Source organism: Zootermopsis nevadensis, unplaced genomic scaffold (assembly GCF_977971745.1).
Source record: "Zootermopsis nevadensis isolate Lab colony 2312 unplaced genomic scaffold, Znev_1.0 Znev_ptg000008l, whole genome shotgun sequence".
Lineage (NCBI taxonomy): Eukaryota > Metazoa > Arthropoda > Insecta > Blattodea > Termopsidae > Zootermopsis > Zootermopsis nevadensis.
This window is the reverse complement of record NW_028259140.1, coordinates 17336629-17354874: the sequence shown is the minus strand read 5'-3', so window position 1 is coordinate 17354874 and position 18246 is coordinate 17336629. Positions and strand designations below refer to the sequence as shown.

Genomic DNA, 18246 nt, shown 5'->3' with positions numbered 1-18246 from the left:
CCGCACCCCCCTAAAGGCAGAAGCTCGTACTACATCCGGTTCGCCCTCTATTGACACAGTCTTGAAACTTTCCGATCGCACCTCGTATGAGCATAGAAACACGCTTAGTTAAATCTCGAAACACGAAGAATCGATTGCCGTGACCTTTGACCGGTGAATATGTGACAACGCAGAATCAGAGATTGGTTGTTTTTCTGAACGATGTTTCTTAAATTCCAATTCTGTGCCACTTCGTAGCAGAGCGATAAATATATCACTACGAATAAGAAGATGAATTAATTTCGTAATGCTTTGATAGTGGTGAAGACAGTCCGTCGAATGAAATTTTCTGAAGCAGAATCATCATCATCATCATCATCATCATCATCATCATCATCTAGGTTCACCAAACTCCGCGTTTTACGCGATAGATGACCCACGGCAACGCACATCCTCGTCTGTCTTTGCTGTTCCTGGTTACCGTTCTGACTTACCAGTCCACATGTTCCATTGCCCTTCGGCGCAGTGTGGATCGCGTGCCTTACAGGACCACACGCCCATTCCCCGAAAGGGTCAAGACCTCGCGGGGAATATTTGTGTGTGTTTGCGGTGGCCCGTATTCTAACTGGCGTTCAGTCCAACCACGTTACTGCTTGCATGCCCTGGGCCTGTCTGTTTCGTGTCGTTTCTCACGTTTTATGCATTTATAAAGCAAATGAGTGATACGAAGGAGATATCCGTCTGTGTGTGGGTCAGTTTCTGTGTTTCAGCTCCCAAACCAGGGCCCACTCCGGGGAGGGGATGCTTGATGATACGAAATCACTTTTCCCTGCATCTAATTTCGTGATAACTGCTCATTTTACGGAAACATCGTAAATGCATTTGTAGAGTTCTTTGTGTTTATTACGCGAACAACATATGAACATCGTTTGGAAGTGGCGCTCGTAATCAGGAGATCCCGAGCTCATGTCCTGACTGAGGTTCTGCCGTGATTTTCCAAAGACCCTGCAGGAAAATACATCTTAAGTACACATTTGGCTTATCCGCCATGTCTGTTTCATTCTGCAAGAACAAATCGACTTAACAACGATGCATGCGAGGAGTTCGCACAACCGCCATTTGATATAATTAATGACTGGAATCCAAAGAGTACGCAAGACTGCAGTGGTGTGATTTCCTTCCAGATTTCGAACAAAATCTGTTTCTTTGTTCTGAAGTAATCAGAGAACTACAAGCTGATACAAACACTCGTGACATCCTTGTTTTTGGAAGGAAATTAGACCCATTTTTGCATCATATCGGCATTTATACACACGTCAGATTGCAGTGAATGCATACCGAATATATGCTTACAACACCATTAAACACCTGAAACTTGCCACTTTTGGTGATATTTCAGGTCCTCACGGCGTCGAGTGTGAAGATTACGTGCCTTCTGGGATGTTGCACCGTGTAGTTTCGCAGAAGTTTATCGACGTTTCAGAGGTCATCGACAGCCTGATGATGCACGTAGTAATAACGTCTGTAATGTCAGTAAACGTCTACCAGACAACAGGGCACAGCACTCCTGAAGACAGTCATCGCCATCTTCTTATTATTATTCGTCTTACCACTCCTGTTCAGATAAATCGTTAGAGCACCAACCCTACCTCATATGACGAAGAAGACGTCCCATGGACCACTCTGGACGTAGAGAGGGAGATTCTCTTTCGTGCCACAAAAAAAATGGATTGAAAAATTGTACGAGCCAAGACTTTTCTTGTATGTATGCCTAACAACCACAAGAATTATATCACTTTTTGTCGACGTTTCTTGTTGCCCGTGGCGACTCGTTCAATAGTATCGATATATCACGTGCGACATCGGCTCGAGACATGTGAGAAGTGGAGGGCATGGCGCAGACGGAAGGGAGAGACAAGGCGGGAGAGGAATCAGATCTCTGCCAGTGGGTGTCCTTACAGGACCAGACGCCGTCTAATACTACAGCTCGATCAATCCATCTCATGCACTGCAATGGTCCAAAGGGAGCTTAATTGACAGGTATAACTTCTGTTGTGCAAGTAATCCGCCTGCGACATCTCTGGAAATGGATGGATTACGCCATGACACAACTTCCAAGATGAAGTCACGTGCAAACAACTCATCATCACATTTCCATGGTCCCTGTTGCCGTAAGCCTTGGTCCAAAGCTTGTACAGCGCAGTCTCCACGCACGCGTAATTCGTATGTACATGTTACGATTTCTAAATTATAGAATTTTCCTTTCTCTTGTCGGCATATTATTGATCGGTCATGATTTCCGACATATTGAGATATCGCAGTTAGAACTTGTCCATCAACCGCTGCTCAGAGCAGAATAACAGAGAACTTTAAAACATTAATTAACCCTTTGAAGCCGAAGATCGTCAGAATATTATTTACGAATTCAGTCCGTACCGCGAAGAAAACACTACACCTCACCATTACGAAAATCAGCTGGTTAACCATTTGAAGCCGAAGATCGTCTTCATAATATTTACGAATCCAGACCGTACCGCGAATAAAACACTTCACTTAACCATTAGAAGTCGAATCAGGCGGTACCACATAAGATTTAACAAAAGAACATCCCGGTCAAAGCCTTAAAAAAGGCGATTTAGTTAATTGTAGGTTCGGATATGGAGCGGGGGTTCCCTTAATTCTGCAACTGTTACGGTCCTGAAATTACTAAAGACGTAAATTTTAGTGCTGAGGGCAACCAATGAGAAATCTTCTTCTGCTGGAAGATACACGGACGGTCATGTTTATTCGCTCATACGTTATTCATGAAGCAGCAACTGCTAAGTGCTTAGACTAACACAAGTGGACGGTTATAAAGGTTTTGAGAAGAGCGTATCATTCACACAGCTCGTATGGAGAAATGGTTCCCGGACCCTGCTGAAAAGTTTCGCAGATCACGTAATGATTTTTGTGGGTACTGAACTTGATATATTCTCGGCACGTCCTCTGTTCCTGTACATGTATTATTTCTTATCTTTTAAAATTCCAGGTGTTACGCGTACCAACGCAATGAATATTTTACGGGTCACTGATGGTCTCCGCGGACCACGATTTGGGACCCATGTCCTGGCGCAGACGTGGATGACAACGACAAGATGTTAGGACAACAGCCTTATTTTAAGCTTGACAGAGTTTCAGAAAGATTTGCAGACTGTTTGGGAATCAAATAAGATCCAAGTTTCGTCGAAACACATACAAAATTAGAACATTATTCTAAAATACAGCTCGTGTACCTCTAAGATCACACAGTTCGAGTGTGGTCTGTTCTAAAAGTTTCGGAGTATGCAAACAAACAAACAAACAAACAAACAAACAAACAAACAAACAAACAAGCAGCTCAACCTATCACGTGTTCCCCACGTGCCAACTGGAAATTACGAATGCATTTCGAAACCAGGCACATTCGCTTGTGAGATGATGTAAAATGAAAATGTACTCCGAAACTTAAAATAGTCTCTCAGCTAACTTCTCTTGGTGGTGCATTGGTTGGCATGCTGTTTAACGACGCGTTGTCGCATATTATTTCAGTCAAATTATATAAACCCCATTCGAAATCGTTCGTCCCCAGGCAAAAGATACCATGGCATTTGTCTGGAGGGGCTGAGGTAAATCACGAAACACCAGTCCACTGGAAGACCTTTCACCTGAACTGTTCGGTTTCCAAGCGGACGTTTTCTCTAACAGTGACCGAGCTTAACTCTAGCGAATACGCCTCGTGGATGTCATTAATTCCATTAACTTAACCAAGTATACTAAGTGACGTTTGAAATATTGAACCCAAGAATTTATCTAGAGAAGGGACAGTTCTTTTTTTTCGTGAAAAGAATGCTGGAAATTAAGCTGTCAGTCCCAACCGAGTTAAATACTGGCAGGTCTGCCTTTGTAAGACACCACGAAACCTCGCGGGAGGCCAGAATTCCAGGCTTTCAGCCATAATTGCCTCTAAATGATGTGGTAATAAACTTCAAAGTCCACTACACCCCCATTAAAACAGTAAAATATTATATCAGCGGGATGTCGCGGTTGGTTGAAGGAATTCCAACCACCGCGTCTCGTGATGTGATCCAACCAAATCCTTAAGAGCCGGTAGCTTAGTTCGTCTGCTCCAATTCCTTTCGAGAGACATTGCGTTCATCCAAGGTTTATTGTGCCAATTACTGTGCACACGGGCTTGTAAATTACTGTGCTCTATTTGTCTGAATATCTTTAGAAAATCTGTTCAATGGAGGAACAAGGTGGTTCCAATCGGAAACAAGCAACCAAAATACGCAGAAGTGTTAAAATAACTCGCATCTGTCCTCCTATGTTTTGATATGGTTGGGTTTATTTTGAAATTTAATATTTGTGAAGTAGTTTTCGACTGTTATAAATTTAGGTCATCATAAAATTGGACGCTGGACCCCGTGTTTTCGCAGTTTATTGGGCTACGTGACCCAAAATATTTTCGACGGGGAGTTAGAAATTGCAGTCAGTCCATCGCCTCTGACGCACGTACTGATTGTAGCTGACTTCTAAATAGATTCGGAAACCCTTAAATCCCACCGGTAACTATACGTGCCACCAGCTTTTTGAACCAATAACCCGACATCTTCGGACTCACCCACAGCCGTGAAAACCTCTTTGTACGTGATGACAGGGATTTAAAATATGAAGCCGTGGAGTTTCTTCCAGTGACATGTTGTTCGCGTCGAAATCTGTCCGTTTCTGGTCGTACATGACAGGCTTTCACACGCGAATCGAAAGACGGAACGCCGTTCCCGGTGAAGTCGACGAATAACACGTCCTGACTGATGGAAGCTCGTTTGATAAGGTGGAACCCCCCCCCCCCCCCCTACGCGCAGCGGCTATTCCCTTGTTCTTGGCACCAGCAAACGAGTTGGGTTCTACACACCGATTATAATCGTTACCACTCGCTCTTGGTCATAAACTCTGTTCAGCTCATCTCATTTTAGTTCAAGGCCGATGTAAACAAATGTATCTCTCGCTTGGAGTTTGCAGCCCGTTCATAATTTCTGTCGAAATTGTTGCACTCCGGTACAGGGTTCATATAGCGTGTTTCATAATATTTATGTCCACGTTCAACAGTAACTTCGCCCCTAGTTCTTCTGGTGCTGGGTTGTGGCGCCGTTGCTATCGACCTACGACCCGGATCACCAACGCCGTCTTCACCGACGTAAGAAATTAAACTCTCACATGGACTCGTTTGGATCAGGATTTGACACAGCGTCGGGCTCTCGTGATCGAGGTAACGAGATCTTCGCGTTCCGTAAAAGCCGTAGAGTTTTTTTGCTTATCCGAGCGACTATCAGCTTCTCAAGAAGGACTCTTCTCAGTGGGGTTAGATTGTAGTTCTTAGAGACGTAAAGCTCGTCGCAGTGGTTACTTTGCAGGCTTACGACAACCACAACATTGCCGTCTTCATGACGAAAATAAAGAAAGATTATTATTTTTATTTAGTGTTCTGTCTGACGACAGGTCCATATGAACAGGATCCTTCCATCCTTTTCTCGGACTGGGACCTGTTCATATACGTTCTTGGCAGATGATCCAGAAGTGGTTTGCCATTGCCTTCTTCTGTGTGTGAATGGAGTAATTGTTGGGATGCCACGGAGGAAAACTCCGTGTTGCCTAGACCACGGCCTTGCCCAACACAAGTTATAAATTCGGGCACCGCCGGGAATCGAACCCGAGACCCCCAGGATTACAAGGCCAGCGTTCTAACCGCTAGACCACCTCATCTTATTATTATTTAGTGTTCTGTCTGACGACAGGTCCATATGAACAGGATCCTTTCATCCTTTTCTCGGACTGGGACCTGTTCATATACGTTCTTGGCAGATGATCCAGAAGTGGTTTGCCATTGCCTTCTTCTGTGTGTGAATGGAGTAACTGTTGGGATGCCACGGAGGAAAACTCCGTGTTGCCTAGACCACGGCCTTGCCCAACACAAGTTATAAATTCGGGCACCGCCGGGAATCGAACCCGAGACCCCCAGGATTACAAGGCCAGCGTTCTAACCGCTAGGCGTCTTAAAAGAAAGATCTCGCCCATCACCTGATCATCGGCTATCTCCTTTAATATTCTCTTTAAACAGCAGCAGGAGGGAAGTGGCCTGCTTTTTAAGGGACTGTACCAATATTTGCCTGAATTGACGTATGAAGACTGCTCCTGGAGCGACTGAGGAAACTACTGAAGCCCTTAGCAGGTTCTTCTACTGTATAATTGTTAGCCACTTAACGGTCGTTCGACCGCAGACAATCTCCAGCAAGCCTTCAACAGCTTGCGACGATATCCGCTCACTGTCGAACTCTGAAACTGTAGAGATCTTATCTAGAAATCACATTTTCTGAGGTGCATGAACCGTCCCCATGACTGGCTGATGGGCTGATGGCTGTGGTGGACTAACCTTGTCTCTTCTCGACCAACTGGAGTACGTCCAGCGTATAAGAATTGGAAAATCGATTTTAATTATCTTGTTATGAAAGTTGTTCACGAACCAAAACAACTTTCCAGTTGAAGGAATTTTAAAATAATGTTCAGCTCATTCCTGCATGGCTGACAATTTACAAACAAAAAAAGAAATGTGTATCTTGGTCATTCTGTTAGAGAACTTAAATTCTGCTGAAGACATTCATATTTAATGTTCTGCCCCACGTAATGCTTCCTTGGACTGGACCGATTCAAAAATCCTTCCCTCATAAATGCGTTAGCTTGTAAAATAAATTTATGAACCGATCTCGCGAGATGATTAATGGATTAATGCATATTCTCCAAAGTAGGTGGCGCGCTTAAAAATTATGACAATTCACTTATAACAACACAAAATCCGCTCCAGTAAATCCGCCTGTGGAGATTTATGTAAAACAGCGAACGGTGGCGTCTGAAAATTTCTTTGGGGGCCGCTGAATTAGCGGGGAGCACGATAAACGGTTTTTCTACGTCGGTTCTGGAATATATATATATATATATATATATATATATATATATATATATATATACGAGGTGCGATCGGAAAGTTGAAAGACTGTGTCAATAGCGGGCGAACCGGATGTAGTACGAGCTTCTGCCTTTAGGGGGTGCGGCCTACATTCATAGTGAATCAGTGTGCCAGCCGGCATCATCGGATTAGCATGTGTTTCTTAGTTACGGGCGTTTTGGTAGTGCATTACACCGACCCTCCTGCGATTTCGGAATGGCGTGTGCATCAAATTTTGCCAAAGACTCGCCAAAACGGCTACGGAAACCTATGAAATGCTAAAGCAAGCATTTGGGTCGTGCACAAACTTTTGTGTGGCATTCACGTTTTAAAAATGGCCGAACCTCTGTCGATGATGACGAGCGTTCTGGACGACCATCTTCGAGCACAACGCCCGAAAATGTTACGAAGATTCGGCAGGCCATTCACGAAGATCGACGTCGTACCATCAACGACTTGTGCGACATTGTTGGGATAGGCTATGGGACCTGTCAGCTGATTCTAAAGGAAGAACTCCACATGCGACGCATCCTGTCTGAGGACCAGAAGCAGAATCGACTTCTCGTTTGTCAGGAGCTCAAAGATCTTGCAAGAACCGACCCCAACTTCCTTTCTAAGCTCCGTGTGACTTCTTCCTGTTCCCAAAGATGAAAATTCAGCTAAAGGGAAGGAGATTTGAGACGATAGAAGAGATTCAGGCAGAATCGCAGATGGTGCTTGACAGGCTGACAAAGAAAGATTTCCAGGGATGCTTCCAGGCTTGGCAGCGGCGCTGGGATCGTTGTGTTTACTCCCAGGGGAACTACTTCGAGGGTGATGGATGAATTTAATACCTGAGATAAGTGTACGGGTTTTTATAGGCGCAGTCTGAAACTTTCCGATCGCACCTCGTACATACATATAATTAATATGAAGCGTTTACAGAAGTAGTTAATTATATAACTGTCAAATTGCTGTCATCAAGTATGTTGCAGTACTTAATGATCTTTCAGTAATACACGAGAAAATGATTAATTATCCTTCTATTGTGGGAGATTCATAAGTTCAAGTTCGTTTTGATTTAGTGTCTACAAAAACGACAATCTGTTTTATTTACACTAATCCTTTCGCCAGTGGTTTGTGGCGCCTACGGGAACCTGCCCCAGAACTGCAAGTTGTCCGTCCGGTACCCTGCCATCTATTTCAATTTTTCATACATATTATGTTTTCTTTTCCTCTGACGTCATCCGGCTGGTATATCGAATGTCGATCTGTAGTCATCGATACTCTGGCTACGCATTTGGGAGATCCAATACTCGAACATGTTCCTGGAGACGTTAATCCTCACCCCCTGTTATTCTGCTTTTGCGAAGTCAACAGGCTCTTACCCCGAAAACGTCGTCCACCATCGACAGTGAACCTCGATTGAAAGCTACGAAGCTGGCACAGATGATGAATAGTTGTGCACTGTCGTTATACAACCTAGGCTACTAGCAAGCGAATCTGATGATAAATTGGTGCCCCTTGAGGGCAGGTCCAGGCAGTTCAAAAGGACTCGCTTGGGGGGGGGGGGAATGATCGTGGATTAAAATATGAATCCAAAAAAAGTTCCACGTCGCGCTGTGCACTGGACTGTCTGGAAGTGAGCAGTGACTATTTCCGATCGAAGTTCCCTAATCCCTGAAAGTGAGAGGGTATTTTAGTAAGAAAACTGTTCTTGTCCTCGAATTTCAGGGGAGAGACCGCGGCGAATATCGACAGTCATCCGACGTTTCGGCAAATGTCGCAGTTAAAAAAAAAGCCGCCCAATTTCTAAACATTCGCCATGCTGCAGCTACAAAGCAGTGTTTGTCGAAATGTCGCATAACGGCCAACATTAGGCCGATCCCCGAGAACCGAAATTACGCATTCGTAAAAATGTGTTTCGATTTCTCGTACGCTTATCAAGTATGACGCATAGATGCGTCATTATAAAGCTGTTGACAGACACGAAAACTTGCAGGGGCCTATTCGTCCATCCGAAAGTAATATTTCGGAGTACACTTATTTTGGTTGTGTGTTGTCGAACAAGACAGTGACATGCTGAAACATGACCAAAACGATGTAACATGATTATGTTTCACGCTCAAAATTCGGAAACGCGGGCGTGTGAATTTATAACAGCGAACCTATTCTAACCTAACCTAACCTAACCTAACAGGCTTGTAAGTCAGGAGTTAAACATCGCTAAAATCAAAGCCTGACATTGGACACAATACCGAGCCAGTTCAATCAAACACTTCCGTATAATCATTTTTAATACGTACCTCCATCATCTTCTAGGTCTTCCAAATACCCGTATTCCAGCTAGTTACAGCTGATAAAATACTATAAGCATTTCTTGTTTCCCTGATACGAGCTAAATAGTAACTTCCTCGATTTTCACTGGCGCGTACGAAAGAAACAATGTTATAATAGTTAACATTGGTTCACGTCGAACTTCTCACTATGTAAAATCCTCTACTTCCAGTTCGCGGCCCACCTTGAGAGTAATTGACGGGGTCCCACAACTACGAGCAATGTGGCTCCATTTGCTACGGTGTTTTAGAAAGCAGACGTTTATTAACATTTTGCGAAATCAATAATAATCGTAATAATAAGCTGTAATTTCCTGAATCATGTCTTAATGCCGTGGCCAATCTAAGTTTCTTTTACATTCGATGCATCTGTTTCAAGACATTTTCCAATGATTTTTTTTTTGGTAGAAAGAGTGATCGATGTCGGGTCCACAGCGAAGCAATTCCTACCCAAAAGTGCAGCCTAGCATTGAGCAAGACGAGGCGAGGTCAAGGAGCCAGGACCCTCATAACTAGTATATATTTTGTTAATGGCTCTCGAAAGAGATGTATTAAGTTACCAACTGGCTTAGAGGTTTGTCTTGAGCGTCGTAATTTGAGTCGGTAGAATGTGGTTAAGTCATCCTCCAGAGACCGCTTACCCTGTAGTCATGGCAACAGTGCAGCCGTGCCCCTCTGCGCCCGGACCACACATTAATCAAGAAAGAACCTTTGCCAGAACTGTATAGTCAATGTCAATTAAAATAACCGCATCACATTTCGAACCTAATAATTATGTTACCAGCAACTCGGAGGAACAAATTCCAATCACGTCATCCTCGTGGCTACACATGTGGACGGGATACAAACCTAGCCTGCGGAACAGCTCAATCATAGTCGCCGATATCAGGACCGAAACTCCAACCCTGGATGTTTTTCGACGTCTGTCCAGGACGTTTCTGAGATTCTGCTTTACTAAAACAGACCCCACCTCTGAATTTAAAGTCATTTCTGCTTCCCCTTCCACAAATATCATACCTTTCGACGGTATTCGACGTCTGCACATGTGAACGCGTCATTACATTTCGCAGGAACAAGTCTCAACCAATGGGAGATTCAGAATGTCACAGCAAAACGAGGTCAAAGTTTGTGCGTGTATTTGAACTGCAGGAATAATTTATGTTCTCTCATGATCAGAGGACAAAAGTGTGCAGTGTGAAGTGGATTGCGAGAACGGCAACACCCCGCGGAGACTCGAACCGAGTACCTCTCGAAAACTGTTCAGCCAACCGACGTCTAGGTACGTAGTGGTTCTGGTACTGACCGATAACTGTCAGCGCTGCATTATCAACATCAAACCATTGTGCTACTTGCTTCCTTTTAAGATGGTTGGTTCGTCATTCTGCCGACAGACGACAAAGCGAACGGGCACTCGGTCCAAACGACGCGTTGCGTCTTCCAGTAAACGCAGGACGGACAAGGCGTGGCTACTTTAATTGTTACAAAGTGTCTCGCTTTTGTTTTTACGTTCCCGTTAGACATTTCCCGGCTATCACCATCTTTGCCTTAAAATCAGAAGAAATTCCGCATTTCCATCAACAACATACACAAAAACCTAAAAAAAAGATGCTTTTAGCAAGATCGACATGTATTAGCCTACGTGTCTTTCCGAAAATACTGTTTAAAATGTAATTGGAACTTCGATGCTTGTAAGTTAATGAACTGCTATCGGTGATATGCTACAAATAGGTACTGAAACCTGTCAAGTGTAATCCCGTGCGTAGAAAAAACCACGCACAGGGTATATGTTTGACGTAAGTGTCGTTCATCGCTTTAATACACGAAGTCTTTGGAGAAATAAACACTGACTACGAGCCCTGCACGTATCAATCAACAAACGACTGGATGTGCTTCGACCGAGGTTTATTGAAAACGTACCGGTCTATAATTTTATCTGTTGTTTTGTGTGGGCGTGAAACTGCGTCTCTCACTTCCAGTGGCGACACAGATCGAGGGTGTCTGAGGAAAATATTCTCACGGGACAGGAATGAAGTAGCAGGAAGGAGGGTGGAGGGAAAATGTGGAGCTTCATCGTTTGCATGATCTTCACAGCACATCACTGGGAGGTTGAGGAATTAAGGCTGCATCATCGACGAAGAACAGAAATACGTAAACAATTTTAGCCGATAAACCAGAAATGAATGGACCACTTGAGAGATCTAGATGTAGATGGAAGGATTACACTGTAATGGAAGACAGCGCGCCTTCAGTTTCCACAAAAGGCGTGTGACGTCTTGATCAACTATAAGATCATTAGTTTCTCAAGGAAAACTAAGCTCCTTTGGATTATCTGCGCTAAGAGTTCACAACGAATGGCGTGATATGAAATTCTCCTCCACAAAATGACGAGGAAATTGAAGTAAAAACTAGAAAAAAGTTGAAGCGTGTGGAAGTAGGATTTCAGGTTCTGACGGCGTTGAGTCCGATGATGGCTGACCTCTGGGCTTTAGCGCCGCGTTTCTGGTCCAGCAGAAACTGAACTGTCGGAGAACCAGGAACCCGCTTCAGGCCAACTTGTGCAGGACAGAGCCAGTCCGTATCTTCGCACTGTTACATCTCACCCCCATCACGAGACAACCCGTGCTGTTAGTTCGTAATCTCCACGTGTCGATGCAGTGCAGTAGCTGGAGAGACTTAATCGCCTTGCCCTGTTCTGTGCAGATACGAGGACTTCCGATGGGCCACCCTTTCTTTGTCCAAGGAGCCCTGACAAACGTCTACAGTATTCAGGGCTTCCAGATTAATTCCGTAAGAACCAGGCCGAGTTGCCCGCTGTTTGGGGACTGGAGTCAGAGAGCAAAGGACGAAGAATCAAGCATCTGGATATCAAACCAGAAACAGTGTTTTGTTTGACTGGACTCCTGGTCCATTTGTGATCATTACCCGCTGTACCCCTCGGAGGACCAGCAGGTGACTCGGGCCGCGTCAGGTAATCCGATCTCACTCATCCACGCACAGAAAAAAAAGAAACCCACCAGGTAGTCCCCCTGAAGTAGAGGAAAGTATCCACATGGGTGTTTCGCCTTTGTTTTAAGTCAGGGAAGAAATGAATGTGGGCGTGGCTTTACAGTAAGAAAAGCTGCAGGTAACAGATTTACTGCCAGGAAATTGAGTTCCTCCCTCGCCGTAACTGTTGTGGGTACGAACACGTGCAAGTCACCACTGACACAATTAGCGCGTGCCTGCTTCCTCCACTTTCTACGTATCTTAACCGAATGTTTTGATCACGTCCGTACGTTTTCCAAAGGCTGGATATCAGTTTGTATCTTAGGCTTTCGGAGATCAGCCGAGAATTATGCGACGTTTCGACAAACACTTCAGTTGCTATCTTCAAACCCTGAAGATGGTAACTGCGTACTTAACCACGCAAGTAAACTTAACGAAACAGCCGCGAACAACCTCGACACCAAAGTCAGCCAGTTGCTCAACACGACTCTGAGCCGGTTCAATCCACCTTCCACCTCACAAGTTCCGTTTTCTCATCTTCTTACAACTGACAGCTTTTCTAGATGTTCCCTAAACTATTTTTAACCCTTTGAAGCCGAAGATCGTCTGAATATTATTTATGAATTCAGTCCGTACCGCGAAGAAAACACTACACCTCACCATTACGAAAATCAGCTGGTTAACCCTTTGAAGCCGAAGATCGTCTGAATATTATTTATGAATTCAGTCCGTACCGCGAAGAAAACACTACACCTCACCATTACGAAAATCAGCTGGTTAACCCTTTGAAGCCGAAGATCGTCTGAATATTATTTATGAATTCAGTCCGTACCGCGAAGAAAACACTACACCTCACCATTACGAAAATCAGCTGGTTAACCCTTTGAAGCCGAAGATCGTCTGAATATTATTTATGAATTCAGTCCGTACCGCGAAGAAAACACTACACCTCACCATTACGAAAATCAGCTGGTTAACCCTTTGAAGCCGAAGATCGTCTGAATATTATTTATGAATTCAGTCCGTACCGCGAAGAAAACACTACACCTCACCATTACGAAAATCAGCTGGTTAACCCTTTGAAGCCGAAGCTCGTCTTCATAATATTTACGAATCCCGACCGTACCGCGAAGAAAACACTTAGAAGTCGAATCAGGCGGTACCACATAAGATTTAACAAAAGAACATCCCGGTCAAAGACTTAATCAACCCCCCCCCCCCCACATAATAAACGCTGATTTCCGCATTAAAAATGCATTACGTGTCTTGTAAATCCGCATGCAAACTGTAGCAACTGTGTACACCACCGAATGAAGAATATATTTTTCAACCACGGTACAAATCATCGAGCGTAACCCGTGTTCCACAGTCTCCGGATCGTGTCTTGGCTGCGATACTTCCAGTCACTACCGTCTCACTACATTCCCAGGTCAAACAGGGCCTTTCCCCTTACCCTAATTTCTCGTCCTAATTCAAAGTGGTCTGTCCCAAACTGCAATGAGATGACATCGGTGTCCGATTAATACGTAGGGTCACGGCGTCCGAGCTCATGGCAAAACACGGCCATGAAAAAGAGACGCTTTTACGGTCAGTTGAGGCACAACTGCGTACGTCTTGACAGAGTTCGACTCGGTCTTACGTCACACTTCAATGGCATCGTCATCGAATTAGCATTTGTCTCTTAGTTACGGGCGTTTTGGTAGTGCATTACACCGACCCTCCTGCGATTTCAGGAATGGCGTGTGCATCAAATTTTGCCAAAGACTCGCCAAAACGGCTACGGAAACCTATGAAATGCTAAAGCAAGCATTTGGGTCGTGCACAAACTTTTGTGTGGCATTCACGTTTTAAAAATGGCCGAACCTCTGTCGATGATGACGAGCGTTCTGGACGACCATCTTCGAGCACAACGCCCGAAAATGTTACGAAGATCGACGTCGTACCATCAACGACTTGTGCGACATTGTTGGGATAGGCTATGGGACCTGTCAGCTGATTCTAAAGGAAGAACTCCACATGCGACGCATCCTGTCTGAGGACCAGAAGCAGAATCGACTTCTTGTTTGTCAGGAGCTCAAAGATCTTGCAAGAACCGACCCCAACTTCCTTTCTAAGCTCCGTGTGACTTCTTCCTCTTCCCAAAGATGAAAATTCAGCTAAAGGGAAGGAGATTTGAGACGATAGAAGAGATTCAGGCAGAATCGCAGATGGTGCTTGACAGGCTGACAAAGAAAGATTTCCAGGGATGCTTCCAGGCTTGGCAGCGGCGCTGGGATCGTTGTGTTCACTCCCAGGGGAACTACTTCGAGGGTGATGGATGAATTTAATACCTGAGATAAGTGTACGGGTTTTTATAGGCGCAGTCTTGAAACTTTCTGATCGCTCCTCGTACACTGTCCCGACACTGGGACAGACAGTTTGTTATCGAAGTTACTAAAATCTTATAAAAACACTCCAGTACAAATGTTACGAATCGCAAACTCACTTCGAATGAGAACGCAGAATACACAGTCTTTATGACTGTCGATTTCATCAAGTCTTATATATGTTTAATGGTCGTGATGAGCGAAGGTGTTTTACTTCCGAGCCTTGTTTATACCAAGTCTGTGAAGTGATATTTGGCAAACGCACTGACGGGAAACACAGAATCATCTCCTTAACTTCACTCGTGGCAATTCGTGTTATATCCTATCCTTACCTCGTAATATTACTAGCAGCAAAATGTTTCAAGAGACGTCACGAATCGATTTACAGTCCATAAAAGTAAAGAAAACATCAACCAATGACATGTGACGCACTTACGATTCTGACTACAGATACAGAATAATTACACGAATGTGGCTCCCAGACGAAAGCTGGGATATAATGTCGTTTCGAAGGCACTGCCTTCTAATGGATCGAAACCCAGCGACTTACCTCCGATGTGAATTCTCCTTACATAATCTCCTGTGACTTTCCTTTTCTCTGAAGTAATTTTTTGAGAGACAACACAAGCGTAATATCGCCCCCACGTGCCTACTCGGAACGTACTGTATTCCTGCGTGTCTGGTACTCCATGTATCGTCTCTAGAACCCCCGTTCACTGCAGTTGCGTCCCCCCCCTCTCTCTCTCTTCAGTAATCGATTTATATCCGTACATATTTTATCGACTGTGCACTTAACTGTCAAAGGAATGCTCCATCTTGGACAATTTTACAAAATACAGCACGGGACGGTTTATTTCTAACTTGTATTCGTTTGTTTGCATAACGTCACTGACCTCTTCTGATTCCAGCCGCCATTTTTATGTCAGCATCCACTTATTATCTTACGCCACTGCATCCCACATTCTTTGCATCGACATTGATCTCTGACACCCTTTAAAATTGTCCTTACCGTATCAACTGTTTTATTTCATATCTTCCAATACAAAAGTCTGCAAACACATTTTTAATTTTTTTAAATTACTTGAACTTTGCATTTCTCCAGAAACCACTTTTTCCACTGATAATACTTTCTATACACCGCCTTCTTAAAATTCTGTATTTCTTGTTTCAATACCGTCTTGGTAATATTCTTTTATCTCGTAACAGACCATCGTCGACGTTGCTTCGTGTGTGTCCTGGATGTAAACCGGTTTTCAGTCTACAATCACGAACATATAGAAATTTTCCGAACTGTACAGATTTCCATTACATCTCTGTTCCGCCGTGGACAGGTTTTCCGTTAACAAAAGGCTCCATAAGCTTCGAGGTTCCTCCTCCGACGGCAAGAGGCCAGTAGCCGCGTTGCAACTGCGATCTGAATAATCGGATTTCCTCGATATTATTTGTTGCAGGAATGAGACCACGTATTGTCCGCCGCGGGCTTTCAAAGTGGCCCCACCCCACTTCCGCGCCAGCCATAAACAATGATTAGACCGCACGTTTCATGATATGGGAGCACCTTCGTCCGTTTAATACGTACCAAAATCACGTCATTACGCTCCAAAATTATCGAAAAAGTTTCATTTACAAATACTAGGCTCAATGTAAACAGACTGTACATTAAACTAACTTAAAAACATCAACCCAACCCAACCCAACCCAACCCAACCCAACCTAACCTAACCTAACCTAACCTAACCTAAACTAAACTAAACTAACCCAACCTAACCTGTCTGAGAATCGGATTCGTTGAATAGCCTACATATAAACCTCCAAGCACAGAATCATTTTTGACAAGCTAACAGTCGCTTAGATAGTCAGTAACTTCCTTGCCCTTCATGGGACCCGGAGATTTATTGCCGTGTTCACAAGAGCTGATTATTCACGGGCTGAATATAACATTTCATAATACTACACGGCGGAGTAGCCCAGAAGACTGCCATCTTCATGGCCGCTACTGTGAGAAACTGAAATCTCACTTGTTTAATAACATGCTTCCTTTGTGGTGACAAGTTTTTGGCCCACCACTAGAAGACCACCCCTTGTCGGCTGTCGGTGCCTGCTCATTCAATGCATTCGCGTGTCTGGGTTGACGTTCCCCCCCCCCCCCCATTCACCCCGGACGTGTGGACGGTCAAAAGGCGCCAGACCGCTCGCGTATTCAATGGGACAACAAACTTGTTTCATAAACACGAGCCCAATTTGTGAACTAAACTGCGTTTTTAAAATGTCACTAGCTTCAAGTGTATTCACTTTCATACGTAAATAAAACTGCCAGCTTTCCGGAAACGGAATAAAAATGCATTTAAAATGTAAACGCAACGCGTCTTCTGGAAAGCACAAGGCCTGCATGTTTCAAGTAACACAGAGAACATCTATTGCAGACTGGAGTTCAAGTGCGCTGTAGACATTAATTGTTTATATTAATCTGTAATCTGTCGTCAAACGTGATACGGTCTTAGATAGGCATAATACACAAAACGTAAATATTTAAAGCAGCTGCTTTCTAATAGTTACGAACGTTTCAGAATTGCAGCGTAAATAAACATTGGGTACTTACTTTACTCGTTCTTGGAGCCGTGACATATTCCATCGACTCTCCTCCTTTGTTACTTCACCCACTGAAAATCGCGATTTGTTGTACACACACACACACACACCACGACAGGACGTCTCATCGACTGCCTCAAGGCAGAGACTCTGCAGGTGGCCACGACATAGCAGCGACGTTGCGACTCACGTGACTGCAGAAACACACCCAATGCGAAGTTCAGCGAGAGCGTTTACCTGCATCACGTCGATTCCTCCAGCTGAATAAATCCCCCATCAAAACTTGAAATTCGATGCAGAGGTAACATCAGCGCCATTAAAGTAACACGGCAGATTTACGAAACTTCGCGAATTCGTCCAATTCGTCAGCCGACTGCCCAATTTGGACTACGACGTAATTCCAATACGCGAACACGTGTCGCCACCTGTCCTTGAGCCCAGAAACAAGCAAAAGCTGCAGTTACCTTAACAGAAATGACCGTTCTGTGTTGCCAATCGGTAGTGCTCCACTGCGAGTAGACCTACACTTTTTTCTGACTCCAAAGGCAGCAGTTTGTCTGCAATCTGCTCACGAGTTGACGTAACCGGGAGATTTAACGAACCACGTCTAACAGAATTAAAGCTGGACAGACGACGAAACAGAGGAATGACAGAGGATCACTTGGAGTTTGTGGGAGAACTCGGTCTGCCTCTCACTCACCTGACGGATTCCGATTAAATTTCATACTTCGATCAATCCGGCTAACCAGAGTCGATTCGACGTTACCTCTCCGTCTCTCTGCATATTCACGTAAGATAAAAGGAATAGAATCCAGGAAAGCGAATACATCTTGTCTTGACGAGGACGATGTGTTCTGAGAAACCTGATTGAATTTTCTTCGAGCCTAGAGAACGCCTATGTCCAAGCACTCAGTTCATTCTTTTCCGCAACGGACTATGAAAAATGCACTAACGTGAAACTGCAGTCGCTTAAAAGTTCAAAGATAAAAATTACAGA

At 44.2% G+C, this 18246-nt stretch overlaps 1 protein-coding gene and 1 long non-coding RNA gene across 18 annotated transcripts in view; one reads left to right on the top strand and one right to left on the bottom strand.

Annotated features, from left to right (window-relative positions):
• Positions 1-17447, bottom strand: part of LOC147874559 (uncharacterized) — a 385344-nt gene extending 367897 nt beyond the window's left edge. Inside the window, exon 1 of the long non-coding RNA XR_015534224.1 lies at positions 17260-17447. This is a non-coding gene — a long non-coding RNA (uncharacterized LOC147874559). The remainder of the gene's footprint in view (positions 1-17259) is intronic.
• LOC110834996 (uncharacterized) overlaps positions 1-18246 on the top strand; it is a 358279-nt gene that overhangs the window by 227183 nt on the left and 112850 nt on the right. The window lies entirely within an intron of this gene.